This window comes from Oryctolagus cuniculus, chromosome 5 (genome assembly GCF_051225735.1).
Source record: "Oryctolagus cuniculus isolate XC-2025 breed Fujian yellow rabbit chromosome 5, ASM5122573v1, whole genome shotgun sequence".
NCBI classification, from domain to species: domain Eukaryota; kingdom Metazoa; phylum Chordata; class Mammalia; order Lagomorpha; family Leporidae; genus Oryctolagus; species Oryctolagus cuniculus.
In genome coordinates this window covers 63037876-63055939 of record NC_142871.1, presented here as the reverse complement: position 1 = coordinate 63055939, position 18064 = coordinate 63037876, and positions in this window count along the sequence as shown.

Here is an 18064-nt window from a genome sequence, read left to right as displayed (position 1 = left end):
CTGAGAAACTTAGGAGCTCATCCCTGCTCCCCCCTTCACATTTCCTGTCTGTGTAATCTCTCCCCTCAGGGAGCTGTCCCTTGAGCCTGCCTGGTCCCAACCTACTCCTTCTGGCCTACCCACAATTATGTAGCTCAAAGAATCAGATCTGTTACAGATGAACTTGCCTCCTGCATTGGGGCTCTGAGTGTTCTACCTAAAGCTAACCTGTATACAAACAGGGATTTGGAAGTGGTAACAAAGGTTAGACATTTGCAACCTTTTAGCTGTACATTTGAAAAGCATGATAGCTTTAATTAGAAGCTGAAAAAAATTTTTTAGCAAAAATGCTGTGTAAAATTCCTAATTCTGGAGAAATTAATCTAAAATATTTTTAATCCACATGTCTATTAAATATCTTAATTTGTTGCCATTTAGTGAATTTTAATTTTGCTCACATGAAGACTGGAATTTCATATTTGGATATGATTTCATAGAGTACAAAAGCTCGAATTTTGTAGAGTGCAAAAGCTTATATTTTACAGAGTGCGAAAGTTTGATCTATGGTGCATAGAAAAATACATTGTGTTTAATATAAAAATGCCTGAAGATTAAAGAAAATGTTTAAATTCATTTATTTAAAAGGCGGAGTAGGAGAGAGCTTACAACTGGTTCATTCCCCAAATACCAGCAATGGCTGGAGCCGAAGCCTGAAGCCAGGAATTCAATCCAGGTGGCCCATGTGAGTGGCAGGAAACCAACTACTTGAGCCACCACCTCTACCTCCCAGGGCGTGTGTGGGCAGGAAGCTGGAGGCCAGGAGTCTGTGAGGGCATCGGAACCCGGGCACTCTGCGATGGGATGCAGGCACAGTAACCGCTAAGTTAAAAACTCAAGCCCCTTTAAGAGATTTTACATCCCCGCTCTGCAAAACGAATGCAATGAAACTCATGCTGTAAGTATGAAGTATGATTCTTGCAGGACATTTGAAAAATTACAGAAGAGTGGAAAGAAGGAAATCGTGGCTAATTCCACCGACAGGAGAACCACCACTCACGTTTTTGTCTGAGCCCTTGGCCGTGCCTATATTTCTTAATTCCTCTTTTAGATTTTCATTATTCTGTTTTAAAGCAGTAATTCTTCATGCTGTGGCATAACTCAGCTTTTCATGACCCAAAGGGGGAAAAAGAGAGAGAAATCAGGACGGAGGAAGAGGCAGGCTGCAGGTTCTCCTGCCTCCTTCCCCGAGACGACTGAGAATGTTCCCGGACACCTCCCTCCCCTGCAGGCATTCCTCACGTCCTCAAGTAGAACAAAAAGCTTTTCTGGACCCAAAAAGCCTCACAAGCAAGCATACTGGGGGGAAAGATCAGCCTTCTGTAAGTGATGGCTAGCTCCTGGACACCATCCAGGACTAGGCTTCTAAGAAGTCATGACTATCTTTTCTAAGTTGGAGGAAAAAAAAAAATGTTTCCATCACCTTCCATCTGCTGATTCACTCCCCAAGTGGCGTCCACTGCCTGGGTTGGACCTGGCCCAAGCCATGAGCCTGAACTCCATCTGGGTCTCTTAGGGGCAGGGGCCCAAGCACTTGGGCCATCTTCTGCCACTTAGCAGGGAGCTGGATGGGAAGCCAAACGAGCAGTCAAATGGGGGGGGGGGGGGAGATGCTGGTGTAGCAGGTGCACACAACACGGCCACGTGAGGCATTATTCTGCTTCCCCTGCATGTACTATGTGGTCCCAGCAGGCCAGCATTCTTCATATGTTTAGTTTAAAATGCTCCTAGGATTTTGGCAAGTTTGAGTAAATAACACAGCTTTCTAGGACAGCTTGTATCACAATGGTCAAGAGTTTAAAGCAATTGGTGTACCCTCCTCCTTTTCCCGTGTTTTTCTTTGGGAGAGCACACTCGTGATGACAGGTAAGACCCATGGTTCCCTGGCCCCATGGTGAACACTGGAAGTCTCTGGGCCCCCTAAGGGGCTATGCGTGTCTCCCTGGGCCTCCTCTTATTGAAGTCTCTAGATGTGACTTCTTATTGGGCCCCCGGGTCTTGCTATCATGTTATCATGAAGCATTACAGCCCTGCCTTCTGTTTTCAGCACTAGGGTGGATTCGCTGCCGTGACGGTTCACTTTCCGAGTCAACTTGGCTAGGTTACGGTGCTCCGACGGCTGGGGAAGCTCCAGTCTGGATGTGGCTATCAAGGTCGTTTCTAGACGTGGGTATTAGCATTAAGTGGACTTTAAGTAGAGCAAGTGATGCCCCTTCATGTCGATAGGGCCAGTCCACTCAGTGGAAGGCCTTAGGCGAAACGACCGAGGTTCCTGGAAGAGGAAGCCTTCTGCCTCCACGCGGCCCTCAGGCTCGGGCCTGCAATGCCCATTCTCGGAATCCCCAGTCTGTGGCTGGCCCGCCTACACGTTTTAAGCTTGCCAGTCCTTACAACTGCATGAGCTAACTTCTTACAAGAATACCTATTTCTGTCTCTGTCTGTCTCGCACACACAGACATCTCTTATATATGAATATGACAAATTGTAGATAAACATTTGCATATCTCAATACCTTGTACATCTATATTACATTTATCCTATTATTTATTTTCTTGAAGAATTATTTTATTTATTTGAAAGACAGAGTTACAGAGAGAGGTAGAGACACAGAGAGAGAGAGAGGTCTTCCATTCTGCTGGTTCACTCCCCAAATGACCACAATGGCCAGAGCTGAGCTGACCTGAAGCCAGGAGCCAGTAGCTTCTTTCGGGCCTCCCACATGGGTGCAGGGGCCCAAGGACTTGGACCACCTTCTACTGCTTTCCCAGGCCATAGCAGAGAGCTGGATTGGAAGTGGAGCAGTGAGACTCAAACTGGTTCCCATATGGAATGGCAGCACTGCAGGCTGGGGCTTTAACCCACTGTGCCACAGCGCCGGCCCCTATCCTCTTATTTATATCTTGGGAGAGCCTGATGAATGCAGATTCCTGGATGATAATCTCACCTGAAAGAACTAAAATGCTAGATAAGACATTTTATCGGGGGCAGTGTTGTGATAGAGCAGGTTAAACACCTGCTTGCAATGCTGTCATCCCGTATCAGAGTGCCAGTGCCAGTCCCATCTGCTCTGCCTCTGATCCCGCATCCTGATCATGTTCTTAGGAAGACAGCAGAAGATGGCCTAAGTGCTTGGGGTCCCTGCCACCCATGTGGGACACCAACTTGGTGTCCCTGGCTTCTGACTTTGTCCTAGCAGATGGAAGATCTCTTTCTGTCTCCCCCAGCCCTGTCACTCTGCTTTTCAAACAAATCTCTCTCTCTCTCTCTCTCTCTCTCTCTCTCTCTCTCTCTCTCTCTTTAAAGATTTACTATTTATTTGAAAGACAGAGTTACACAGAGAGAGGAGAGGCAGAGAGAGGTATTCCATCTGCTGGTTCACTCCCCAGTTGGCCGCAATGACTGTAGCTGCGCTGATCCAAAGCCAGGAGCCAGGAGCATCTTCCTGGTCTCCCATGTGGGTGCAGGGGCCCAAGGACTTGGGCCATTTTCCACTGCTTTCCCAGGCCACAGCAGAGAGCTGGATCAGAAGTGGAGCAGCCGGGACTCGAACCGGCACCCATATGGGATGCCGGCACTGCAGGTGGCGGCTTTACCTGCTATGCCACAACGCCAGCCCCAAACAAATAAATCTTTAAAAAGCATTTTCTTTATTTTTCTTTAAGATGTACTTAAAAGTTTTTTAAAGATATATTTATTTGAGGCCGGTGCCGCGGCTCACTAGGCTAATCCTCCGCCTTGCAGCGCCAGCACACCGGGTTCTAGTCCCAGTCAGGGCGCCAGATTCTGTTCCGGTTGCCCCTCTTCCAGGCCAGCTCTCTGCTGTGGCCAGGGAGTGCAGTGGAGGATGGCCCAGGTGCTTGGGCCCTGCACCCCATGGGAGACCAGGAGAAGCACCTGGCTCCTGCCATTGGATCAGCGCTGTGCGCCGGCTGCAGCGGCCATTGGAGGGTGAACCAACAGCAAAGGAAGACCTTTCTCTCTGTCTCTCTCTCTCACTGTCCACTCTGCCTGTCAAAAAAAAAAAAAAAGATATATTTATTTGAAAGACAAAGTGACAGAGAGTTATCTCCCATCCAATGGTTCACGCCCCAGCTGCTCAGAAATCTCCTGGCCCAGGAGTCAGAGATTCCATCTGGGTCTCTGACGTGGGTGACAGGGTCTCACCTGCTCAAACCAGGCACATTAGCAGGGAGCTGGATTGGAAGCAGGACAGCCAGGACTGGAACCAACCCTCTGGAATGGGTTGCAGGCATCCCAAATGGCAATGTAATCAACCACACCACAAAACCCACCCAACATAATAATCCATGTTTAAAATTGGGGGTGGGTGGGTGGGCAGGGCATTTAAACAGATATTTCTGAACCTGGCAGAAGAGAACTAGTGAGCTGGAAAACAAGTAAAGACATTTTCCAGAATACAGTCCAGAAACAAAGAGACGGAAAATATGCAGAGGTCTGATGCCTAAGCAGAGTTCACGAGGGAACGGCAGAGCAGGGACGGGACAATTTCCAAACAGATCACAACCGAGAAATTTCCAAAGCTGCTAAAAAAAAAAAATCCTTCTGAGATCCAAGAAGCCAAGAGCATCCCATGCAGGATAGGAAAAGACCCACTGGAAGGACTAAGCACAAATGCGGGAGGACTAAGCACAAATGCGGGACGCCTAAGGGCGGGGAAATTCTAAACCGCAGAGAAGAAAGATCCCCTGCTGGAGAGCAGCCTTGGCCTGCACCCTGACTTCTCGCAGCAGCAACAACAAGACAAGGAAAAAGACAGTGAAATCACATCGATCCTGTGCTGAAAGGGGCTATGCGTCTAGAACTGTATTCCCAGTGAAACGTCCTTCGAGCCTGAGGGTGAAAATATTTGCAGTAAACCACGAATTCAAAGGCTTTACCACTGCAGATCTCACCAGAGACGGTGACAGAGACAGCCTCTGTCTGTGCTGCAGGAGGAGGCATGGACTCTCCATCTGGGCAGAAGAGAGTTTCAGCAGCGACAGCGGTAGATAGGTGGACATTTCTAAATAAGTTTTGATTGCGTGGATAATAATTATGCCTAATTTGTGGAGGGGCAGAGATTAACTAGAACTGAATTCCGGAACAGAACAAGGAAGAATCAATAATATTAAAAGATTTCTAAGGCTCCTTATATTGCCCAGAAGGAGAAAATGCATGGATCACTTTTGTTAACTGAAAATATTGAAATAGTAGGTGACAACTAAAAGACCAGACACACAAGGAATACAGCTTCCAAACAAGAACAGGAGGAGAGCAGATTTCACTGGGAAATAAATCCTCAGTTAGTGCAAAAGAAGCCAAAAAAGGAGAAAGACAAAAAAATACAAAGCACCAACAAGATGATAGCAATAAATCCAAGGGTATCAGTGCTCACAATAATATAAATGTGCTAAAGACAGGGAAGCAACCAAAATGACAAGCTGAATTTTAAAACATCAGATACATATTATTTACAAACAATTCTTAAAACCTAAAGATATATTGCCTGTCAAGGATGGAAAACTGCTTATCGATAGAAGAAAGCTGGTGAGGCCATGTTAACAAGTAGACAATGCCCAGAGTATGACCAGAAATGAGAAGGACTGCTACCTACCTCACGGGGAGATATACCAATTCCACCCTTACATGCACTCAAAACCATACGCTTCCTTTTCATGTCAGAGCAAATGCAAAGTTGCTGCCATTGGCACTGCTGTCTCACATGGCAATCTAAGTCCTAGCCTGCAGAGGCTGGCAAAAACAGAAAATAAACTGAAGCTTAGAGGACTGAAGAGAAAAATGCAAAACCGTCATATTCACACATGCTATTCTTAGACCCATTAAAAAAAACTAAAAAGTCAATTATTAGAATTAATAAGAGAGTTTTCGATCTTGATGTATTTCAATATAGCAAAAGCAATCAATAAGAAAACACAATTTTAAAAGAATGGTGTGATAATAGCAAATACAGAATTAATTTAATTATAACTTTAATAAATGTTATGTACCACAGAGAGAAAATTATACTTTATTGAGAAGACATCAAAGAAAGACAAATAAATGGAGAGATATCACATTGTCACTGAGCAACCTTGGATAGTACAGGATATCAATTCTTTCCCTACTGATTAAATCCAATTCCAATGAAAACAACAGCAATGTTTTTCATGGCATTGACAGCTAAGTATAAAATTATATGGAAGAGCGAAAGGTCAAAAATAGGCAAATCTGCATATGAGAAAGGACAAGGCAAGAGACTCACCCTCGGAGATACTAACACTGACTACAGAAACTCCAGTAAGTAAGGCAGAGGATTTGGGCAGAGGAAAAGACAAAGGAATATGACAGAGAACCCGCAACCAAACCTATGCAGGGTTAGAGACTTGGTTTTATAATGAAATGGGCACTGGAGACAAGTAAAGTTTCAGTCAATGGTAGTAGAAAATTTATTAAAGAACTAGAAAAAATTAAATTGGAACCCTACTTCACATTATAGACAAAAAAAAAAGCCAATTAAAGTTGGATCAATGACAGATGTGGAAGATAAAACTACAAAACCTTTAGAGAGCGTTTTAGGAACATAATCATTATAACCTCAGAGTAGGCAAGAGTTTCTAAAATAAGACACGAAAATCAACTCCTGAAGGGAAATGTTGGCAAATTCTATGTAAAAGTTACACTTTGGTCCATCCAAAGAATTTACAGGAGAATAAGAAGGCAATCGCTAAATGAAGGAGGGGCACATATCTGCCATACATATCATTGAGATGAGGATTAGGATCAAAAAATATACTTTTAAGTGCTTATGAATCAAAAGGAAAAGCAATCCAGTGGGGAAATGGACAAAAGTCACAGACAAGTATTGCATAAGAGAAGATTAAAATGGCTCACAGTCACCTGAAAAAGATTCAATGCTATGAACCAGAGAAATGCAAATTAAAACCAAAAAGAGATATTGCTCCTATCCGAACAATGAAAATTTAACAATAAGGCCATAATAACTGTTAATGGGCCTGCAGCTTCAGCATCCCATATGGGCGCCTGTTCATGTCTGGCTGCTCCACTTCTGATTCAGCTCCCTGCTCACGCACCTGGGAAAGCAGTGGAGGATGGCCCAAGTGCTTGGGCCTCAGCACGCATATGGCAGATCCAGAAGAAGCTCCTGGCTCCTGGCTTCAGATTGGCCCAGCTCCAGCCATTGTGGACATTTGGGGAGTGAATCAGCAGAGGGAAGACCTCTCTTTCTCCCTCTCCTTCTCTGCCTCTGCCTCTCTGTAACTCTGTTTTTCAAATAAATACATAAATCTTTAAAAAAAATATATGTTGGAGGGGGTATTAAAATAGTAAAAAAAAATAAATGTTGACAACAATGGGGAGCAATACTAATTCTCATCTTCTCTGGGTGGGATTATAAACTAATGCAGTCATTTAGGAAAACAATTCCATAGCATCTAGTAAAAGGGAATAAGAAAGGTAATTCCACTTGTGGGCTTATTGCTAACTAGAGGCACTCTTGCACATGTATGTAGGAGGCAGGCACTAGAGATGTGCCTACAAAGGTGTTCATAATTGGTAGAGAGAGAGAATCCCACATCATTAAGAATGAATCACTGTAGCCCACTCACACCGTAGAATACTACACAGCAGTGAGAATGAAGAAACAGTTGTGTGAACGTATCACAATTTATTTAATACCAACGTTAAACATAAGACTGAGAGAAAAGAAACCCAAGTTACAATTTGTATGTAAATTTGTATAAAACTCAAAAAAAAGCAAAATTCACACTATTTGGGGGATATATACAGAAGTAGTAAAATTATAAAGAAGCAAGCAAATGAGAAAATACAATTGAGAGTGGTGATTACATCTGCTGTTTTGGGGGGAGAGGGAAGAAATAATCCCATAGGCACAAACAATTCTCTACTGAGACTAAAAGTCTATACCTTTATTTGGGCCCCACATCCCCTAAGTCTAGGTCATTTTAATCACACCTGCTAAGAAAGGAGCATTGATTTCATTTCATTCTGTTAATGGTACCAGATGTACTCAGGCCATCATGTACAGGTAACTACACTTCAGGAGCAAGTGGTCAACGTGTGTTAGTTCTGGGACCTTGGCTCACCCACTGGGACTTTCTGGCTCTCCTCTTCCTTCAAGGACCAGCCCTGCAAACCCGCCATTCTCTCCTCTGCACTGAGCACCCCTTCTTTGCACCTGATGACTACAATATTCCAGACCTAGTGCTGTAGTCAACCCTGCTCTGCCATTTCTACACAGGTGCCATTTCTGCACCTGCCACCTGAACCTGGGGGTGGGGGTGGGGGGCGCCAAGACCACCATCTTCACTTTCCAGAAGTATTGGCTCAGCCTCCCAGCAGAAGGGAGGGAAAAGAGAAGTTAATGCTAAGCAGGTCTTCAGGGGTTTCTTTGCTCTAAGGATGTCGTCGGCATCAAGGGACTCCAAACAGTCAGTTCTTTGTAAAAGATGGAGGGTAACTTCCAAGCCCTGGAGAGTGAGGCAGGGTGAGCAAGGGACAAGTGTGATGCCACTATGTCACTCGCCCCTTTCACAGGACACCTTATCAAAATCACCCAGCATGCCCTCTGAAGACCTTCAGAAATGACGAGCAATTGTGCTTGGGTGTCCAGGAGCGCCCATGGCCATAGTTTTCTATTAATAGTACAGCCTGCCATCAATTGCATCTAAACCTACACATTCCTGAGGTTTTGTCTGATTCCTATTTGCTTTTTTTCCCCCCCTCCTAATAATTTAACCTCAGCCTTTATACCTCCACTCAACTTTTGCTGGCAGGGACGCGCTCAGCATTGTCAAAACCCTGTATTATTTTTTGGCAGGTTTCAATATTGCCCACAACAAGCTAACACTCCTGTTTGATGTGAATTCAGAGAAAGCAGCCTGAGAACTGGTGGAGGAAAGTGACAACTCCCAAATGTAGCCCTCGGGAATTCAAAGTACACAATAGAGCAACAGCTGTTCTAGATTTCCACCAGACGTTAGCAGAGGAGTTATTATTGACATTCAAAGTTGTGACATCTTTAGATAAATATTTGCCCTTGATTTTCACAGCCTCTGATTCAACAGAAATCTGGAAGTGTTCGCAGTCTGGCCCAGAGAAGATCATTTTAAATCAACAGCTTTAAATTGAAGTTGAAAAGCAGCCCAGGTGGGATTACACGAGCGGGTCCGCCTCCGGGACGCCCCCACTGTCCACGTCTGGATCTGTCTCTAGATCTGTTTCGGTCTGTCCTGGAAGGTTTGCATCACCCCCTCTTACACGGAGCCTGCCACAGACTCGGTAGCTGGCATCAGAGCTCCCCTCTGACTGTGCCCACCCAGGAGGATGCCAATATGCTAGCCAGATGCCTTTGGAGGAACTCCACACGGAAGCCTGGCTACTGAAGATTCCAACACTCTCCTAAAGCCGCTTTGCCAGCTAGCGTGCGCACCAGTACCCGCGCCTCCAGGAGCGGAGGCAGCTCCTGCTCGCCCGAATCAACACGCTGGATAAAACCCTTGGGGTGTCATCTGTTAGCACGTGGTTTCTGCCCTCCACCCACCAGCAAGGTCCCTCCTCCCCGGGGCACTCGCTCTGGACGCCGATCCTCGCCGCAGAACGTGGCCTGGGCACTGCCAGCAGCGCTCGGGTCTCTCCCACCTGGCCCCTGCCGGCCCAGCGCCGGGGCACGGCCTGACAGACTTGGGGCGGGGGCAATGGGGAACTCAAGTGCTTCTTCCATTGTTGCAGGCGTGTCCCACGCCTGCCAGCCTCCGCCCGAGAGCACTACCTTCTTCTGTTTGAGGAGAGAAGCTGGACCGCTGGGCTCTCCGTCTGCGCTGTTTGGAGCAGTGACAGTGTCAGTCCCACAACTTGTGTTTGTTTTTAAATGAGACACACCTCTCCAAGCACGGGGTGTCCTCGAAGCAATTAGATCTCTTTTTCCATAAGGCACACTGGCAAGGCCCTCTCGGCGGCGTCTCCGGTGGAGCGATGACCGCTGCGCCCCCCTCCCTGTTCTGCAGACAGAGTCCGGAGACCACCGTCCCCCGTGTCCCGGCACTGAAGACAGACTCGCTGCCGTCTGCCTCCCGTCACGCACACAGTCCACGCTCCACAACGGTCCGATGGACAGTCACGCCTCCCAAGGTCTCCCACACAGCGGGTGGGGGCTCCTTTCCCTCACCCCCTCCCCAGGTCACCTGCCTGGCCCTCCCCACCCGGTGCCACCTTCTCTGCGGCGACCAGGCCCGGGAGGGGGCGACACGCGTCCGGGGGGTGGGTGGGCGGGTAGCGGGGTCACGATGGCCACACCCGCGTCTCTTGCCACTCCCGCCGCCCTCCTACCCCCCGACCGCAGAGCAAGGCGAAGGAGCCAGGGGAGATTCTCGGCCACGGCCCCCTCCCCCGCCTTATAAAAAAGAAATTGACTTTTGTTTGGAGTTTGTGAAAAGTGGGGCTCGGGGCCCAGTCAATGGGGCGCCCCGCGGCGCGGGCTGAGTGGCGCTAGCGCGAATCGCTCCGCCGCGGCCCCAATTAATCCGCCCTTTGTGCGGCCGCCCGGCCGCCCCCGCCGCAGCCGCACCAGCGGCCCATTGTTCGGCCGCGCCGGGCCGCGGGATTTACCCTTTTCAAACAGCCCGTTTTGTCCAGGGCAGTTCGAGCGGAAGTTTCTCACTGACAATTTGCCCCAAATAGATAGATTTGTCAGAAGCGACCTTCGGGAAGGAAGCAAAAAGCCACCACCAGCCCGCGAGGTTGGGCCCGAGACGGGAAGCAGGCGTCCCACCCGGGCCCGCGCCCCCGGCACCCGCGGCGCCGCACCCTCGGCGGACGTGGCCTCGGTCTTCCCCATCCGAGAAAGGGGGCCGCGCGGCGCCCGCGAGTCTTTAAGTGCGGAGCGGCGGCTCCGTCGGCGGCGCTGGCCCGAGTTCCCCGGTTTCCTTCCAGTGTCCCCAGCCCTGTCTTTAGGCACCTGCCAGCCGAGCACCTGGGGAGGCCCGCGAAGGGCGCTTGCTGCGCGCCCTAAAAGAGACGTCAGCCGCGCCGTCCCAGGTGGTGCCTGTGTGGGGCCGCCCTTTGTCCCCTCCTAAAGTCAAGATAGCGAACGCTTTGTTCCGTGTGGCCCGCGACCCGGGGGCCCTCGGCTTGGGAGTCGGGGCGGGCTGGATTTCTCCTTTTCCCGTTCCCCCACCCGCCCAGAGCCACTCTTCTCCCAAATGACCTCACTTAATAAGCAAAATTTAAATGGAGAGCGAAACCCAACGCGCTGTTGATGAAAAGAATAGTTACTGATTTCTTCACACTTAATGGCAAGTGCGAGTCTTTTAAAATACAGCCTCATACCAAACAGATCTGTGAATTTTAAGCAGAACTGAATTGTATTAATCAGTCTATGGGTTCGTTCATTCTCTCTCGCCAGAGAAGTAATACAGAGGTTGGGGCTGCACGGCGCTCAAGCCTTCTCGTGCCTTCTCGGTCCAGAGCGTTTCCTGCGAGGTGCACACGAGGGAAAGATGGAAACAAAAATCTGTTTTCTGTTTATCCATCAGGTGAATACACACTTCAGCGTCACACAGAGGAAACCCTAGGTGGTCTTTAACAAGATCTCAGTGGTGAAGAGCTACAATTTAGAGAAGACGCCAAATACAGACAGTGTCAATAGTATTTAAACAAACATCCCTGACAACAGGAGAATGCTTATTAACTATGATGCTGCAGGCTTCTCACTAATTTCCCACGTCTGGCTGCAGGCAAACAGCTGCAGGATTTCCCCCCCTTTTACACACTGTTTCTGTGCCTGATTTTTCAAAGTGCCTGGGACACCCATAGATTCTCCAGAGCCACTGGAGTGACTGCTGGAGTCAGGGCGATGGAGCCAGCAGTGAGGCGGCCTTTCAGGCCAAGAGCACCAGGACCCCTCTGCCAGGTACTGGCCACTTTCGAAGGGCGTGCATGTCAGAAGTGTGGACAGCTGTCCGCGCTGTCTGACCATTAGCGGGCCTTACAGGTCCCCCATGAACGTACGTGGGCTCGCAAAGGGAGGGAACGGTGCCATCGTGCTAGTGTGGGCTCTCCTGGGGTTTGAAACTGAGACATCAGAAGAGAAGGTAAGGTTATTCTGCATGATTTCTTTCCCACTCTTCCAGGCAAGCATTAAGTTAAAAACAAAACAAAACAAAACAAAAAAAAGACTTTAGTGATCGGTCGTTAAAATGAATGCATTCTTGGTACACCCCAAATATGCAATTCCAATCATTATTTATCTAATGCAACTGGAAATACATATATTTAGGGATACAAATATGTGCAATTATGAGTGCCTTGGTAATGATAATTATTGTGGCTAATCATAAATGCATGAACTAAAGTTAAATTATCTCCACTGTTTTCACTGTTGCTATTTAGTACTTATTAAGCATCCACTTGGCACTAAAAGATGGCCAAAACAGACTAAAAAAAAAACAAAACCTCAACCTTCAAAAATAAAAGACACCTAAATATCCGTATCCTGTCTTTGGAGAGATACATACGTGTGGCATGTGGTGTCCGTGAGTGTTTCAAATATCACATTATTTCACGTCCTGATCTGGTAGAAATATGAGACTGCAAATCACTGTTTCACTTACTCCCCAATTCAGGTCAGTTGCACCTGGGCTTTTCGAGACCAGGCACAAATGGCTGCCCCCTACCTCCAGAGCTGTGAACCTGTACACCTACAAGGCCAAATCCTCTCCTCCCAGCGGGCAATCATCTTATGCCCTGAAGCATGAGATCTGATTACCCCTATCATCATCTTAGCTTGCATAGATACAGATGTTATTAACGGCTGTAGTTTATCCAACCCTTTTTAAAAATGCAGCTGCAGCATTTGACTTGGGGACCCCCTGAGAATCCCACTGGTTGACTCCGTCTCGCACAAAGCACGTGGGGTTTGGGGGAGGGAGAGGAGAGGGGAGGTTTGTTTTGTTTTGGAGGGTTTTTTTTTTTCTTCTGAATCAGACTTCTCTAAATAGCCACTTGGCATCTTTGTAAGTGCTGTGAATTCTGAAATTACTTACTAGAATAGGGCAACAGAGGACTGTGTGAACTAGATCCGTTGGAAACAAAGCACACTAGAATGTCTGATGCTTTTCACTGCCTTGGCAGAAATCAAATATGTGGTCCTGATATATCAGTCCCATAATAAAGAAGCGTAGCTTGTTCTCAAATATGTTAGCCACGTTAAATCCGGGCTACTCAGTTTTACATAACAATTGTTTCTGCTGGTTGTCGAGACACTAATCTGGACAAAGCAGGTCCTAGATCTACTGTGGAGAGAAGAGAGGGATGTTTGGAAAATCTAAAAGGCCCAGATCAGTGATCCATGCTGATCAAATTCTGTGCTTAACTGCTAGATCCAATCATTAACTTTTTCTCAGCACCCAGGACTCATGTCTCAAAGTGTTCCTCTTGTAGATCATAGCATTCCTCTACAAAGAAGAATCTTTACACAGTGTCTGTTGCTTGGGGCGTGGCAAATCTTAAATACTGCCCGAGAGGGAATTTGAAGAAAACCTTGTGAAACTGAATTTGCAGCAATGCAGAACTATTGCTCCCAGATGCACCAGGCATTCTTCCCAATTCGTATCACTTCGCCAGTAAGTGAGTGAAATTGCCTTCGTTGGAGCTTCTAGAAGCCCTCTGGGAAGCAAGAGGCAGCTCCATGCAGTGGATGAGTATTTCAAATGGTGCTGGACTCACAGCCCAGAGCTCTGGGATTTGGGGATGCGCTCCGGCCCTAGAAGAGGGAGCAAAGATGAGCTTTATCTCTGCGAATCTCAGCTTCTGCATCTGTGAAACAGCGAAAGCAGCTGCAGGCTATGGCGCCTTCTGACTCGAGTGCTCTCTGGCTCTGGGCTTAGGTGGAAGCCAGGTCAGACTTCGGATCCTCAGGAAAGCGAGTGACTGAGGAAGGCTTGGTAGCTGTTCTCTCCTGGAAGGAAGGTAGTCTGCTGGCCTCTCTGGTCTTTCTGTCGTTTGACCTGCACTGCCCCCCCCGCCCCCGCCCTGGAGATTGGAGAAGCCCAAGAAGCTATCCCCCCTCTCTTCTGTCCCCAGTGCCAGGGCTGAGCAACAGTGAGTCCCCTCCAGCGCGGGATCTCACGGTGATTCCCATCATCAGCTTCACCCCGATGATCCGATCCGATCCACATTGGCAATGTACCACTAAGTGCCAGGGTGGGAGGGGCTAGAAGGATCACAGCTGTGACCATGCAAAGTGCAGTAGGGAGCCTCAGCCAGGCTCCACGACGGAATCAGAATCGCTTCTGCCCACCGAGGTGTGAAGACATGCGGAATCATGATTTGTTCTTTCTTATGGGAGAAAGACAGGAGCCCCTCATGTACACGCAGCAGTGTGTTGTTGCTATTGCTGTTTGCACTGTCTTCCCATCAGTGGGAAGCAACAGGTACTCTGCAGCACAGGTATGGAAAGTGCCAAGGAAAAATGCCACATCTCAGCACCCATTGGCTTCCGGAGCAACTGGATCTCCTTTCTGCCTTATTATTCTCAGGGTTTCTCCTCTGGGTAGTTAGATGGGCGCCAGCTTGAGGCGAGGCCCACAGCAGAATCAGGAACAAGCCTGCCAAGACTGCTTGTTTCATTCAGTCATTTGCAAGGCCTGGCTGAGCACCTACTATGTGCTAGACACTCTGCTCCGGGATCTGCCTTCCTCACTGGCCATCCATTGAGGCAGCAACAGTGGGAGGGTGAGTTATGTCCTGGAAGCACAACTTTTTGGAAGATCAACAAAAGCCATGTCAGAGTGTCTTCTGAGATGGAAATCAAAAGCAAGCCAGGCACAGCTGGAAGGGTTTCCCAGCCCTTTTCTGGGTCTGAGTATTTTTAACTCTGCTTGTTAGGACAGGAAAAAAGACATTGTAAAGGCAGAATAGCGCTGATGACTGGTTGGGAAAGGGGTCTGTGTGCCACGCCGCCACCTTCATCAGCTCCGCTTGCTGCTGGCAAAGGCTTTCCCTTCTTTGCTGTTTTTACTTTGAAGAATGAGGGGGCAGTTAACAGAGAGGGTGGCATCATTTTCAGAGAATCCAGGGAATGGCAGGGCTGCCAGTCAAACCCAGGCTGTCTGATGCTGGGAGGGGCACTCTAGCCCCCTGCCTCTCTCATACAACCTGGTGAACGGGACTCTACCTCTTTCATACTGGTGTCAAGGAGCATGTGCAGAATGAGCCACAGTGCATCAAGTCCCCAGACCACAAGGGTAGGCTCTGGCCGCCCACCCCCACTGCCCGCTGGCTTAAGGCCCCTTGTACATTTCCCCAGCATTTCCTGTATTCTCTGCCCCAGTATAGAATGGATCACCCTTTACGCATCTGCTTCCCCTGCAGATTCCTCAAGAAAGAGGCCACATCTTCATCTCCTGTGTCCTCGGGGCCTGCACGAAGTGGGTGCTCAATTCTGGATGGATGGAGCGGACAGACGGGTAGACAGAAAGACTGCGTGAGCCGAGGTCCTTCTCCGAGATGAAATGGAACCATGCATCGATGGAAGATGTCTTCCCTGAACTGTAGGCTTTAGTTTTCGTTGAGCGTTCCCTGCCCCACAGGAGACCAGAGAGGAGGTTAGGGGCTGCGTCTGCACCTGCTCAGAAGGCTTTCAGCCTTGTAACTTGAGGTGTTGCCTCTGGCAAAAGGTGTTTCTGAGGTAGTTGGCCTGTGGCCTGGGGGTGGGGAGCTGGGCAGTCCTTGCAAGTTAGAGTTGCACAGGGCCACTGTCCTTATACAAATAGTCATCTGAAGCCCAGAGAAGTCTAGTCACTTGCGGTGGGCTGCACAGCTGCTTGGGACATGGCCTGAATCCCCAGCTCCTGGTTTCCAGTTGTCAGCTTTGCTGTGCCTCCTGCAGTCTCAAAGGAAATCTGCAGGCGACTTTCTTCCTCCAGTCACCAACCAGCACCTACCCGAGAGTCAGGAGGTGCACTGGGGCCAGTGGACAGAGGAGACCCAGTCACAGCCTCTGTCCAGCACAGGCTTGCCTGTGGGAGCTGCCCCCACGGGAGCCCAAAGGCTCCACACCTTGGATGCAAGGTCCCTGTGGCCTGTGGCCTGAGGGGGCGTCAGGTGAGCAAAGATGGGAGGGCGTTTGGATTCCAGGCTTTCCTGGGACATGGTGGGTAGCAAGGGGAGGGGGCAGCCCCTCCTGCCTATCCTGGCACTCACTGCTGCAGTTATCACCAAACCAATCATGCCAGAAAGTCATCACGATGATTTCAGAACTGCATTGTGAATTATGCAAAACGCGAGGATAATTACAGCCGGGAGCTCAGAATGCAGGGCGCATATGCTGCCGATGTGTGCGTGTGCGAGCGCGCGCGCCCTGTTGTGCCCGTTGCCAGGGCTGGATGGGGTGTGCGGTGTGTGTGTGGATCCAGCGGCCTCGGACACGAGGCTGCATTAGGTACTCGGAATGAGAAGAAGAGGGATCATTCCTATTTTGAGCGTCCGGCTTATTTTCCAGAAGTTTTAGGGCCCGCAAATGGAGCAGCATGACGCGAGCGTCGGGGAGCTGGGAAGAAGTAGTTGGGATCTCCAAGCGGCTGCTAGATCTCCTCGCCACAACCCCCTGACCTTTTCTCCCTGCCGACGGGCCTGGGTCTAGTACCCCAGCACTGTCCTCATCTTTGCCTGAGATAAATTAGTTCGACTCTCCAAGTTCTTTGTCCTTAACCAAGCGCCTCCTTCCGCGTCTGCATCGTGGTGTGTTTCTGACCGCAGCGGCCAAGTACACTTCTGGCGGGAGTCCAGCGCCTGAGCACCCAGAACGCAGCTTGGCACCGTAGCTACGTTTTGTAAACCCCGGCCGGAAACCCTTTCCTTCGCTGGGCACGGAGTTCGAGTTTGTGTTATGCTGGACTCTGCCCAGCTTGGCGGTCAAAAAAATACCATGTTCATTTCTCGAGCCTGTCGCCTAGAAAAACACCCAGGTTTATGGGTTTGTCCCACAACGTCCTAATCTCCTCCCAATTCGAAAAACCGACGGAGGAGGAATTATTGGCTGGCTTTTCCCCCCAGGGAGGAATTCAGCGCCCGCGCCCGGGCCGCTGCGCGCCAGCAGCTAGGACACCGGCTCTAGTGTGTGTCCCTTGCGAGGCTCCGGGACTCCAGGCCGAACCAAAGCCGCCGAGGCGGAAAGTTGCGGTCACGTGCTGCGGTCGCCCGTCCGAGCGCACTACCCGAGTCCCCTCCCCGCCCCCCGCCCCGGGCCGGCCCGCGCGGGGCGTCCGCAGCGCCCGCCCAAGGCTTGGAAGACGCCAGACCTTACTCACACGCCACCCAGCTCTGTTTGGAAATCCGAGCTGACCCCGGAGAAAGAGTGGGGCCGGAGTACCCTGGCAGAATTGCGGAGGGCGGGCCCCTGCACCCCTCCCCTGGAACGCACTGCGGAGGGCAGGAGGTGTGACCCCTGACCTCTGGCCGGGCCAGCGCCCGGAGAAGAGGCTGGCAAGCTCTTGTTGGACAAGTCCAAGCTGCCGAGAGAGCTTAAATAGAAGTAATCGCTTAGAGATTGGAGATCATTGCTCCCTCGGAGTGCGCTCTCCCAGCACCGCGCAGGGGCCCGGGCGCCAGAGGGCTCGGGACTCGCAGGACTAATGGGATCCGGCTGGGGGTGCGGGCGGCTCTGCGGAAACCTGAGGCCCGGAGGAGGGGAAGCTGGCTCTGCCTTCCAGCCTCTCCAGTCCTTGTATTGCAGGCGGCGGGAGCGTCGCCCAGCTGCGGGCGGGCCCGTTTGGCTTGGGGAAGCCGGCGGCAACCTCCACCAGGCTGGTGCCCAAAACCCCCACCGCGCAAAGGCCGAAGGAACGCGGAGCCTCCGGAAGCCCCCGTCCCAGGCCCCCAGTCCACGCACAGCGCCCTCGGCTCTGATTCGCCATAGACAGTTGCAAAATGAATAAATCACTCACCTCGGGCCAGATCCAAGTTTTACCCAACAGAAGGGGCACGGGACCAA